The sequence below is a fragment of the Phascolarctos cinereus genome, unplaced genomic scaffold (assembly GCF_003287225.1).
Source record: "Phascolarctos cinereus isolate Bilbo 61053 unplaced genomic scaffold, phaCin_HiC Scaffold_726;HRSCAF=1367, whole genome shotgun sequence".
In the NCBI taxonomy this organism is placed as follows: domain Eukaryota; kingdom Metazoa; phylum Chordata; class Mammalia; order Diprotodontia; family Phascolarctidae; genus Phascolarctos; species Phascolarctos cinereus.
Window position 1 is genome coordinate 293276936 of NW_027556098.1, and position 12900 is coordinate 293289835.

At 37.1% G+C, this 12900-nt stretch overlaps 1 pseudogene; it reads left to right on the plus strand.

The window, feature by feature from the left end:
* The first annotated feature begins 11630 nt into the window (after positions 1 to 11630).
* LOC110214946 (cytochrome c oxidase subunit NDUFA4 pseudogene) lies at positions 11631 to 11982 on the plus strand (annotated as a pseudogene).
* The last annotated feature ends 918 nt before the right edge of the window (positions 11983 to 12900 follow it).

The window sequence follows — 12900 nt, forward strand, 5'->3', positions numbered from 1 at the left end:
TAGGGTTTCCCCCCCCTCTTTTCTTATTTTTCCTCTTTCTCACTTCTCCTCAAAGTCCTAAATATGGTTTCCGGGCTTATCCTCTTGTAATTTTCCTTAATTCTTCTCTCTCCCATTTTTTCCATATTCAAGTCCTACAATTTTCAGCTCTGAAATATATATTGTATCCTATCTTTCTTCTCACATTGCAATTTATCTAATTCTGGCACTTATTTCTTCTTCCAATAGAATGTAAAATCCTTGAGGGCAAGGACTGCTTTAATTTTTTTTTTTGGTCTTTGTATATCTAGTACCTTATACAAAATAGGTGCTTAATTTATTTCAAATGAGTCCTTGCCTACATTATTGTAAAAGATTCCTAAATGATCTTCCTGTCTTCTGTTTCTCTTCTTTTCATTCTTTCTTCCACAGTACTTCCAGTACAATCTTGTACCACTATGAATTTGTCACTCCAATATTCAAAAAGCACCAGTGGCTTCCCATTGAATTAAGAGTCAGTGTAGATCAGAAGGAAAAAGAAATGGATTTGAACAAGTCAGATAAACTCTCTGGTTTCTTTCAGTCTTCTCATCTGTAAAATGAGGAAGTTAGACTGGATGACCTTTAAGTTCTCTCCCAGGTCTAAATTCTATTAGAGTATAAATTTGTAATGCTGGCATATACCACATCCTACAACGTGACTCTAACCTACCTGTTCAGCCTCCTCCCTTTGGCATTTCATATTCTCCACTGTCTTCTTTTGACGATATACAATCTAGTCAAATGGGATCATCCATCTCCTGTTCTCATGTCATTTCTCATCTCCATGCCTTGACTCATGCCATTCCTTATCCCTACCTAATTTTCTTTCTGAATTTCTTCCTAATTCAATCAATAAACATTTATTAAACACTTACTATGTGCTAGTCACTGTGCTAAGTGTAGAGGCCACCTTTATGAAGTCACACACAAGTGAAAGTTGTCTTTTCCCCTAATATTCTTTAGAGCACCATGCCTAAACCTGTCCTTTGCACTCATCTTAATCTCTCGCTTCATATTTTTTGTATGTTCCTGTCCTCCCCCTTCTCCCATTAGATTGAAAGCTTCTTAAGGTCCTGTATCATGTTGATCTTTTTATCCCCAGTGCCTCACATAGTGTTTTGCACATAGTAGTAGGTAACTTTTATTAATGAAATTAAAATGTAATGACTTGATAAGTATTTATTATATACCTAATATGTGCTCCCATACTAGGCCAGGCACTGGGGACAATAAAAAAGAGGCCAGTTAGAGTGACCCAACTAACATGCATGATGTGCATAAATACTAAACTGTGATGCTATTGACTTTACCTGGAGCAGGAATTGAAAGAAAAAAAGAAATCAGAGTAGGCTTAATCCTCAGGGAAGGTTCTCTGGAGGTGAGAGTTAAGCTAAGCCTTGAAAGATGGGTAAAATTTGGAAAGATCCAGAGATGGTATAAGATCATTCTGAGAAAGGAGAACATTACAGGTATAGGTTGGAGGCAAGAATGAATGTAGTGAAATACTGGGAACAGTGAAAAAACTGTCACTACCTGTGTGATGATGGGCACTTAGGCTCCTTGGGCCTCAGTTTGCTCATCTATAAAATAAGGGGGTTGGCCTAGATGGCCTTTGAGGTCCCTTCCAACTCTAAATCTATGACCCTACCTGTCTGGAGAGGATTCAAGTTTGGAGAGTACTGAGAAGTAAGTTTGGATGAAAGGGGTCTTTCCCTTCTTGGATTTCTTATAGCACCATGCCTACACCTGTTCTTTATGCACACATGCGCGCGTGTGCACACACACACACACACACACACATATATCCTACTATTTATATAATATTATTATAATTATTTGGTGTACCTGTCCTTCCCTTCTTCCCTAGGAGGTCATTTTATAGGGTAAGGGTTTGCCTTGAATGCTAGCTCTTTATTTTCAGTTTCTTTTTCTCCATCCAAGAAATAACCTACTGATAAGATGAGAATTTCCTGTTTTCTTCTCTTGAGAGACTCTTAAAAGTTTTGTTAATGGCTTGTTTTTATAATAGTCATTTCTAGAAACATTCTTCCTCCCCCCATCCTTTAGCTTCTTGATGCTAATATTTTAATGATACTAAAATAACTTTTTCAATAATATTATATTTATTGAGTGTCTACTATGGGCTATCACATTGGCCCTTGCTCTGAAGGAACTATGTATGAAAAGTTAGATAATCATACAAGATCACAATAGAACAGATGATAACATTCTACTACCTTCCAGCAGTAGGAATCATTGGAATCAAGAGGTTTTAGAGCTGGACAGCACTACAAAGATCTGTAATAGTATATGAAAATGGTAAATGTTGAGTTCTATAGACTATGCCCAGTAGGAATTGATAGGAGGCACATATTATTGTAGGTGAGAGAAGATTTCATCGTAATAAAGCTGCTCCTGCCTCCAGATATACAGGTGGTAGGTTATAGTTGTAGAATAAGGCATACATTTTCAGACATGGCCAATGAGTTGATTTGTTTTGCTTGATTATTTATTGTTACAAGATAGCTTTATTGGGTGAAAAGAGGCATTGGAAAGTGAAAGTAATGTTAAAAAAAAAAGAATGTTGTTGTTCAGGGTCTTATTCTTTGTGATCCCATTTGAAGTTTTCTTGGAAAAGATTTTAGAGTTGTTTGCCATTTCCTTTTCCAGCTCATTTTACAGAGGAGGAACTGAGGCAAATAGGGTTAAATGACTTGCTCAGTCACAGCTAGCAAGTGTCTGAGGCCAGATTTGAACTTAGGAAAATGAGTCTTCTTGACACTTGGCCTGGCATTCTATCCATTTGGCCACCTAGCTGCCCCCTAAAAAAAAAAAAAGAATAAAATATGTAAAAAGAAAACAAAAGGAAATTGAGCTGGATCTTGAAAAACGAGCAGAAATTATTATTATTGTTTAACATTTTTCAAAGTGCTATCATGTGCACAATTTCATCCTACTACTAGCTTTAAGAATAAAAATGCCAACAAACAAACAACATGCTAACAGAATTACAGGAGCAATCTCTAACTATTCTGGACTAAAAATTGACATAAGTAAATTTATTCCAAGTCAGAGATTAGAGAGATGATGGTTAAGGAGAAACCATTAGGGAAATTCCCACATTAGGAGGTGAAGAATAATGTCTATGAAAGAGGCAGGATGGACTGATTAGAGAAAAACCGAGAAACTTGGAGGCCTCAGAAGCTAAAGGAAGAGAAAGTATCCAGCAGGAAGGATGAGTCAGACATGTGAAAAGTTGCAAAAAGATCAGAGTCTGGAAAAAAAATATCATTTGATTTAACAGTCAGGAGATGAACCTTTGACAATGCAGGGGACAAAGCCTTATTTTAAGGGGTTGAGAGAGTGGATGGCAAAGAATTAAAACCACAAACATTAACAAGTCATAAAGAAATTTAATAGTGAACGGGAAGATAGAAATGGGAAGGAAGGATTTAGGAACTGGGTGTGGCTAGAGAATATAAGGAGAAGATCATCACATAGTATAAGTGGCTAAGAAGAACAATTGTTGTCAAGATTCCACAGTTCTAATTGGACAGGATTATTCACCCACCACAAGTAAACAGAGAAAAAAATGCAATACTTCAAAATGCTTCAGAGATTTATTTTTACCCCAGTTTAATGTTGTTCTTTGATGTTGTTTATGAATGACTTGTGTAAAAGCATAAATGGCATGCTTATCAAGCTTGCAGGTGGCACAAAATGAGGAGTGATAACAAATGCATTGAATAACCAAGTCAGGATCCAGTAATTCCTACCAGGCTATAATATCCAGTGAAATCTTACTAGAAGTCTTACTACACTGAATTTAAAAGGGATAAATAAAAAATCTTATACTTGGGTTGAAAAAAGTCAACTTTTTAAGTTCAAGATTGGGAGGCCTCGTTAGATCAGTGTTCATCTCAAAAAGATGTGGGAGTTCTAGGAACTGAAAAATCAGTATGAGGAGAAGCGGTGTGGTATGGTAGATTGTGAGCCAGCTTCAGTGTCAGGAAGACCTGGGTACAAGTCCTTAGATACATGCTGACCATTTGACCATAGGTAAATCGTTTGATCTTTTCAACTCTCTAAGACTATAAGTTACAGAGCAGGTAACAATTGTCACTGGTAGATAATTTCCTCACCAGATTTCCCTCCACCAAAGAAATAACACATCAAGTCCAAAGAGGGAAAAAGGTTGATATGAATTTAGCAATGTGATATGGTATTTAGATTTCATTAGAGAGGCATTCTGTTCAACTCTAGGGAGGTGATCATCCTACTGTAATCTGTACTTGCCAGTTCTTCAGATCTGATGTATTGTGTTCTGTTCTGATCATCGCCTTAAGATAGGGTATTGGTATAGTGTCCGCAAGAGGGACATCCTCGTTCACACCTTATGGATGTCATTTGAAACAACCAAGAATGTTTAGCTTGAAGAAGAAGAATTTTAGGGGAGGCATATTAGCTGTCTTGAAGACTTTGAAGGCTAGTCATATGGTAGAGAGAGAATTTGTTTTGCTTACTCACATAGAACAGAACAGAATTCAATGAGGGAGATTGTATGGAGGAAATTTTAGATATGCTTTAAGGAAAAACTCCCTAGCTATTAAGAGTTGTCCAAAGATGGAATGGTCTATACTGATTGTCTTCAAACCTTTTTAGAGCAGGTTGCAGAAGAGATTCTCCTTCAACAATGAGATTGTGTGATCTTATAAAAGTAGAGATAGAGTAAATACAAAAATTGATCACCTTTTTAATCATAAGGAAAAAATAGATAAATGTACAAAAAAAAAATTCTGTAGACCATGCATAGAACACAAATAATAATACCCTGAATAAAACGTGAAAGGCCATGTGGAAACTAAAAAATAATTTATTACATCACATCTGCATAAATGAAGAGATTATTTCAAAAAGCATATTAAATTTTAAAAAAGCATATTAAATCAAAGGTAATAGGACAAATCTCATGAACGAGATGAAAACTCAAATGGTGGCGTGGTTGTTGTATTGTTTAGTCATTTCATTTGTATTCAACTCTTTGTGACTCCATTTGGGTTTTTATTGGCAAAGATACTGGAGTGGTTTGCCATTTCCTTCTCCAGCTGATTTTACAGATGAGAAAACTGAGGCAAACAAGTGTAAGTGACTTGCCCAGGGTCACATAGCTAGTAACTATGTGAGGAGACTTATACTCAGGAAGATGAGTCTTCCTGACTCCAGGCCCAGCACTCTATCTACTGTCCACCACCTAGTTACCCTTGAAACCTAAAATACCAAAATTATAAATGGTAAAAGCTGAGCTTTCCCATGGAAATAAAGATTATTTTTTTGAAAGCTCAATGAATCAAGAGTATTGAATTAGAAGAACCAATCAGGTTCAAATTCTAGTTTTGTTATTTATCACCGGCGTGACCTTGGACAGGTCTGTCTCATTCTCAGTTTCTTCATCTGTAAAAGGGGAGGACTGGATTAGGTGATTTTTGCAGTCTTAATTCTAAAATATATGATCCTATGATACTATTAAAACAAGAATATGGCAAAGGTGCCCACTCTTGACACTTCTAAATGAAAATAATATTACAAATGTCGAATATGAGGCATGAAAATGAAATTAGAAGAATAAGCGTTGGCAATGAAGAAGTTAAAGCATCACCATTTGCAGATGACATGATTGTATAGCTCTAGAAAACCCAAGAAACTAGGCTACTTCGTCCTCGCTTCTGCCAAATAGATTTCTTGGCTTCTTTCCAGACTCAGCTCAAGCAGTACTTTCTGTACTTCCTCTGCCCTCTAGCTGCTAGAGCTGTCCCCTCTATAGTTACCTTGTGCTTTGTATGGCTCTTGTTTGTACCTATGCATGTGCGTGTTGTCTTCTCTCCTAGAATGTAAACTCCTTGAGAGCAAGAGCTGCTTTTTGCTTTTATTCATATTCCTAGTGTTTAGTGTAGTACCTGGCCCGTAATAGCACTTACTAAATGCTTTTGCTTGTTTGATTAACAGAAAGAAATATTTGGAAATAATCTCTACCCTCAAAGAGTTTACATTCTATTGAGGAGATACTACGCATACGCAGATAGTTAAGTACAATATAATATGTCGAAGAAAAGAACACCAAAAGCTAGGGTGTCAGGAAAGGCTTTATGAAGGAGGTGGAATTGAACTGAGCCTTGAAGAAAGGTCACAATCTTAAGATTTGTGGTGATGTTTTCCTATTTGTATCCATTTTTATTCCCAGTGCTTGTAACTTGGTAAGCACTTAATAAGTACCTTTTTATTCCTTCATCGGGCATAGGACACAGTTTGTGCAAAGACATGGAGGTGGCAAATGGAATGGCCCTTTTGGAGAACAGCCTGTTGGATAATTTAGCTGTAAAAGAGGAGTATGTAATAGGGAATAATATGAAATAAATCATGAAAGGAGAGCTACAGTCAAACTGTGCAGGCCTTTAAATGCCAGTCTAACAAGTTTGTATGCTATTCTAGAGGCAAAGACTTTTGAGTAGGGGAGTGGCTTGATTAGATTTGTGCCTTAAACATTTTAATTTGGCCAGGAGACCAATTAGAGGTGTCTTGGTTGGGATTACCTAGTGTTCTTTTTTTGACTTCTTGATTATCCAAGTTATTAAGTTGTTTTTCAGTCTTGTCCGATTCTCTGTGACCTCATTTGGGGTTTTCTTGGCAGAGATACTGGCGTAGTTTGCCATTTCCTTCTCCAGCTCATTTTACAGATAAGGAACTGAGGCAAAACAGAGTTAAGTGACTTGCCCAAGGTCACACAGCTAGTAAGTGTCTGAGGCCAGATTTGAAATCATGAAAATAAGTCTTTCTGGTTCCAAGCCCAGTATATCCAAGTACCCATGACATTATGTGAAAAAAAGAGTAGCCAAAACTAGGAACTTTTTTTTTTCCTGGAAACTGGATCTCCCTACCCTAGCCAGGCCAAAAATGTAGTGTTCCATCAGGCCAATCATAGGTCTGATTGCATTACTGATCAACATGGGGGCTTTGACTTGCTCTGTTTCCAACCTGGACTAGTTCCTTCCCTCCTTAGGCAGTCTAATGGCCCCCCTTTTCCTGAGGTCTCACCATATTGGAGCTAGACTTAGTCTGGACAGCAGATTAGCTTTAATCCACCATAACTCACAATTCCTTAGCTCAAGCAATCCACCAGCCTCAACCTCCCTAGGAGCAGAGATCACAGGTATGTGGTGCCATAGCTGGCTGAACATACCTTTCAAGGAGTGATTTGCTCTAAGTTGCTTTTATTTACTTCACTCAAGGCATTCAATTTTATTTACTTTGCTGAATTTTCTCTGTAGAGGTTAGAAAAACCCCTACTTATATTCCCATATGTCAAAATGGAAATCGCCTAAATTTCCTGAGATCTACAATGGAGAAGACCTAGCCCAACATAACAGACAAACTCTTCTAAGCAATTGTACTACCATCAGGACAGTGGAAATCATGATTATAGATATAGGTTTGAGGGTGAAGGGTTCAGAGAGCTGAATTTAGTCAGGAGACCATGTGCTGGGAGCAGGGATGCTGAGGCCTGCCTAGTTCAGTCTCTAGTGAGGCTGTAGTTAATCCTATTTGGATTTCAGGAAGCCAGAAGTTCATAGTATGGTTTCTTCTCAAATCTTGGCCCATTACCATTGCTGGCTTTTCTCATTATACTTGATTCTTTGCTTCAGCACCAAGCCATCCTACAGTGAGTAGGAGTGGGTTTGTGCTGATGAAATTGGTGGTCAAGGTTGTTTGTGCCAACATATGATTTACAGTACCCTTTGGGATGACTGTCAAGTATTTAGTAAATAGCTTATGATACTACACTGAGGTCATACATCAAGGCAATAGCACTGGCCTCAAACCTCAGATTATCAGACCTGCACAATCTAACTGTTTATGTAGAAGGGACTTGGAGTAGGAAGGCTTATTTGAAATTCAGAATGGAGTCATTCGTCAAGAAACTCATGCCATTCATGATAAGATTGTATTGCAATAGTCCAAGGAGCAAAAGGTCATAATACTTGAAATGTATGTGAATGGAGAGAAGAGATGCTGAGAAAGCAGAATAAATAAGGTGTGGCAACTGATTGAACATGGGAGTGATTAGAGACAGAAAAGAGATTCTGATGGAACAGTCAATTAAAAATGTATATCTGATAGTTGGTGATGTGGTAATGGAGTTCAAGAGACAGATAGGTGTTGGAGTCACCTTCAAAGACATATTAATTGAACCTAAGGGAGCTCATAACATTACCAAGAGAAATGAGATAGAGCTAGAAGGCCCAGGATAGAGCCTTTGGGGATACCAATATTTGATTGGTGTGGAAGATGGCTAATGATCCAGCAAGGAAAAAGGAGAACTACCGTTGACAACAATTAGAAAAATGCATCAAATATTTGTTCATTGACCTATTAATTCATGTGAGAGGAACTATAGAGAACTTTGAAATGATTTTGGAAGAAATCAAGAAAGAATTGACTATATAAGAAGGTATCCCCTATACTTGATTAGTGAAAATGTCAATGTTTTTTAAGTAAGTTCCTAGATTTAATGAGATACCAATAAAAATATCAACAGGCCATATCACATGATTAAATGGTCTCATTCATATGAGAAACATCATGATGTAGTTGAAAGAACACTGGTCTTAGGATCAGAGACCTGACTCAGAATGAATCTGGCCCTAGACATATTAATTATGTGACTGAGCAAGTATCTTAAATGTTCTGACCTTCAGTTTCTTCATCTGTAAAAGATGTGCAATAATACCTGTTGTAGTTACCTCACAGTAGGGTTGTTTTGAAGATTAGAGGAGATAATACATTTACAGCATTTTGTAAACCTTAAAGCATTATAAAGTCCAGTTGTTTTATGAAAAAAAAACCCCAAAAAACAAAAACAAAAACAGATTTACAAGAATATCAAGAAAGGTTGTAAAAAAGAGAATAGTTGAATGGGATCTTGCTTACCAGGTTTCAAAGTACTTTTTAATAAAGCAATAGCTATAAATATCTCTCTGGCATTGGGTGGGGAAGAAGAGAAAACAGATCAATAGAACAAAATAGAAAAAGCAGAACTGTAACCTAATGTATATAATACATTAGCATTTGATAACCTCATGCCTAAAAACATTGGGGAACCATTATTCAATGAAAACTGTTGGGAAGATTGGATAGTTGTGTAGCGAAAAATTAGTTTAGACCCATACCTCACACCATCTGCTACAATAAATTCCAACTGGATCAATGGCCTAAATAAAAAAACAATCATACCAAACCAGAAGAAAAAGGAATAGCGTATTTGCGTTTGCTGTAGAAAGGACAATCATTTATCATTCAAACAAATGGGAGGAAAAAAACCAAAAATTGGAAACAGTCAGTGGGCTTGATTATATGACGATAAAAGGATTTTATAAGAAAAAGGGATAATATCCAAAAGACTAAAAAGAAAACAGATGTATTAGGAAATATATTTAGAGTAAATGTATTAGAAAAAGGACTGGCTTTTACAATCTCTTAGGAACTAATAAATGAGTGGAATGCATTCCCCAATGGAAAAATTGTCAAATTTTATGTAGTTTTTGAAAAAGGAAATACGAATTGTTCATAATGACATGAAGAATATTCAGATTTCCTAAAAAGACAACCTTACACCTACAAAATTGGTTAAAAATAGCAAAAATTAGAAAAAATTCAATATTGAAATGCTTGCTGGAAAAAGGCATTCTATTATACTGATGATGGGATTGGAGAATTGTGCAAAGTTTTTGGGGTGTAATCTAGCAATATATGAGTCACAGAACTGATCATACCCTTTGATCAAATGATCTCATTTTTGGTTCTATGTCTAAAAATCAATCAGTAAAATTTATTAAGTACCTATTATGTGCTAGGCACTGTGTTAAGCTCTGGGGAGAAAAAAGGACCTATATGCACAAAAAAACTTGTGTTTTATTTAAAACACTACTATTTATTTTGTTTCTAATTACTAATACTTTATTAGTGATACCACCATTGTCACTATAAATAAAACCGGAAGATACAGGGAAGTTGCAGCTAAATGGAATGATGGCTCACATTCTCTCTGAAGAGTGGCAAAGTTATTTCATTATGTGCAAAAAGGAAAAAGAGATCTTATTATGGAGCAGACGGTTATCTTTCTTGCCTTGCAGTGCTCATAATGACCATAAGGATCATTGCAGCTTATATGTAAGTATCTACTGCAGCAGATGGAGGGGTAGAGACATTCTACAAACCTTGACAAAAATCTTCCAAACCAATTGATACTAGATGCCTTTAATGTAAAGGTGTGAATGAGGGAAGATAGTGAAAAATATATTGGAAAATATGATCTGGGATTATATAATAAAAAGGACTAAAACATTTTTAGACTATTCAGAAGCTTCATGCCTATATATCTTTCAGGTATTGAGCAGGGCAAATATCCACTCGCATCACAAAAAATGAAATTGACTATATTTCTTCTTTTTGGTTTGGACCCCTTGATTCCATATATGTGGAAGATCTCTGAATGTGGAAACTCCCTCTGCCAGGGCAAATCAGCAACCCATCTGATGGGGCATGGACCCAAGCTGAGACCTTTGCCCCTCATCCCAAAAAGAATTTGGGTCCTATTTGTCTACAGGTCTCAGAAACCCTTAAACTCAGCTAGTCTCAAACAGTTACCTGAGGCTGTATTACACTCAATGGCTTTTCCTTACTGACTCTCCTTATTTCCCTTTGAAAACTTAAGGAAGCCCTAGTATATTTCCCACCTTTGATCTTATCCAGACCCCATTCAAACCTCTTCCTTCCAGTTCTTTTCCTTATCTATTCCCATTGTCTATTCAACCAACTGGAATTCTCCCTAAACTCACCCCAGCTTCAGGATCTTTCTTAACATCCACCTTGGCCCTGATTTATTTAAACACTGAGACTTCCTCATGCCTACTCATCTTTAGGAACATCACTAATGTTCAGATTCTGTAAGAGTCTGGCCTGTATGATTTATCCCTAATAAAAAACTTTGTCTCCGTCTGAAAGAAGATTTGGGTTGAATTCTTTTGGGCAGGACCCCCTAAGCCGTTTCGGGGTCCCAGAACCCCAAGAATCTAGACCTCATCATATCTACAACTTAAAGCCTTAGAGTTTCCTGAAGAGCAAATGACTTGCCAGGGGTCACACAGCCACTGTGAATTAAGGGACTTGAGCCCAGTCTTATCGATTTCAAGGCTAGCTTTCTAACTACATCTTAAGGCCTCTTTACAACTTACTGCTTCTCAATGATCTCTTAAAAGACAGAGAACAATTGGCTACATCTGTGAGAGTCACTTCAGAATTAATTGCCTATGTATAGTCTAACTATTGACTGGGGGCCACCTCCAGTCATCCTGTCTATGTTTGCACCCAGATGGCTCCGGAGGAGAAAGTAAGGCTGGTGGCTTTGCACAGTCCTCACTCACTTAAATACAATTCACTTGGAAGTCATGACATCACCTTCCTGATGTCACGGTTCTCTTCAAGAATAAAGGACAAACGGTCCTCCTTCTCTGTGGTGACATTCGGCCGGGAGCAAACAAGTGAACACAACTGCCACCATGTTCCGCTTGATCATCAACCAGGCCAAGCAGCACCCAAGCATGATCCCCCTGTTCATGTTCATTGGAGCTGGGGGTGTGTGGGGGGGCACTGGGGCAACTCTGTATATCCTGCACTTGGCACTGGTCAATCCTGACATCAGTTGGGACAGAAAGAATAACCCAAAGCCTTGGAACAAAATGAATCCCACTGATCAGTACCAGTTCTATTCAGTGAATGTGGATCATAGCAAACTGAAGAACGAAGGCCCAGATTTCTAAGTGAAAATGATGCTTTTTCAGCTGCTGAGAATGAAGGTCTTCCACAAGCCATCTGCATAATTCTACACACAATTAGGAAATGCTTGACTTTTCCCTCATGTTGCAAGTTGAGTTTAACAGATGAATAAAGATGTGAGACTTGAAAAAAAAAGAATAAAGGACAAACAACAACCACCATTACCTAGTTGAGGCAAAGGTCAGAGCCAATACCAAATTGGAAGAAGGAATAAAAAAGAAATAAGCATTGTTGGATGGGGTGTGGGAAGACAGGCCTCCTAATATATTGTTGTTGAAATTGTGGATTAGTCTAACCACTCTGGTTGTACAAAAATAATTTGGTATTTTGCAAGGAAAAAGTTATCTTGTTCATACTCTAACCCAGAGGAGATTGACAAAATGAAAGTCCCTATATACCAAATATTTATTACTGAATGTACTAAATATACTAAAATATTAATAGAACTTTTTGTGGTGGAAAAATGCTGGAAACAAATTCTGTGCCTACTGATAGGGGAATGGTTCAATTGTGGTCTGTGAATGTTAATAGCATTATCATGCCATAACAAATGATGAATATAAGGAATTCAGAGGAACATTGGAAGAGTAGTACAAACTGATACAGGGTGAATGAAGAAAGCTTTATATAAACCAGAGAAAAGACACACAATGGCTAAAATAGTGTAAACAAAAACAACACTCAAACATAGCTGAACCTTGATAGATTGCAGTGACCATTATTGTATGCAGGACAACAGATAATGAAATAAATGTTCCTTCTCTCCATGGAGAGATGCAGGGATCATTGATGTGCAATGTGTTCAGACATGAGTGATTGGTTGATTGGTTTTGCTTAACCGTTTTGCTTTGTTAGAGTTCAATGGGAGGAATATGTATATATCTATGTTATATATGTAATGTGTGTGTATATATATGTACACACACATACATATGACTATGATATGAGAGAAAAAGTATCAGTAAAATTTTTAAAAAATTGAAAGTATGAATG